Raw genomic sequence first — 443 nt, 5'->3', positions numbered from 1 at the left:
GGTAAGGGAACCCAGGGGTCTCTGGGTCCTGGTGCACACAAGGATTTGTTTGAGCCCTCCTAGCGTCTCTGGCAGGTGTGAGGTTTAATTCTAAACATGATTCTGTCCCTTCTACCCTTTTGCTGGGGCTTCTCTGCCCTTGGACATGGGGTATCTTTTTTTTTTTTTTGGTGGGATCCAAATTCTCCTGTCAATGGTTGTTTAGCAGTGAGTTGCAGTTTTGGAGTTCTCATAGAAGAAGATCGGAGAAGGCAATGGCACCCCACTCCAGTACTCTTGCCTGTGTCACGTGACTGTATGTTCCTCGGTTCTTTGTCTCGTCACAACAAAGATTTGGAGCAATGGACGTTAAAGCCCTCGGCACGTCACAGCTCTCAGGTCTTGGACAAACCGTGCTACAGCTCTTAGGCAAATCAGTGTTACAGCTCTGTTTTATTTATAAG

Source organism: Bison bison, unplaced genomic scaffold (genome assembly GCF_000754665.1).
Source record: "Bison bison bison isolate TAMUID 2011002044 unplaced genomic scaffold, Bison_UMD1.0 scf7180017864486, whole genome shotgun sequence".
Classification (NCBI taxonomy): Eukaryota; Metazoa; Chordata; class Mammalia; order Artiodactyla; family Bovidae; genus Bison; species Bison bison.
The sequence above is the reverse complement of the archived record's forward strand: the minus strand, read 5'-3'. Positions refer to the sequence as shown.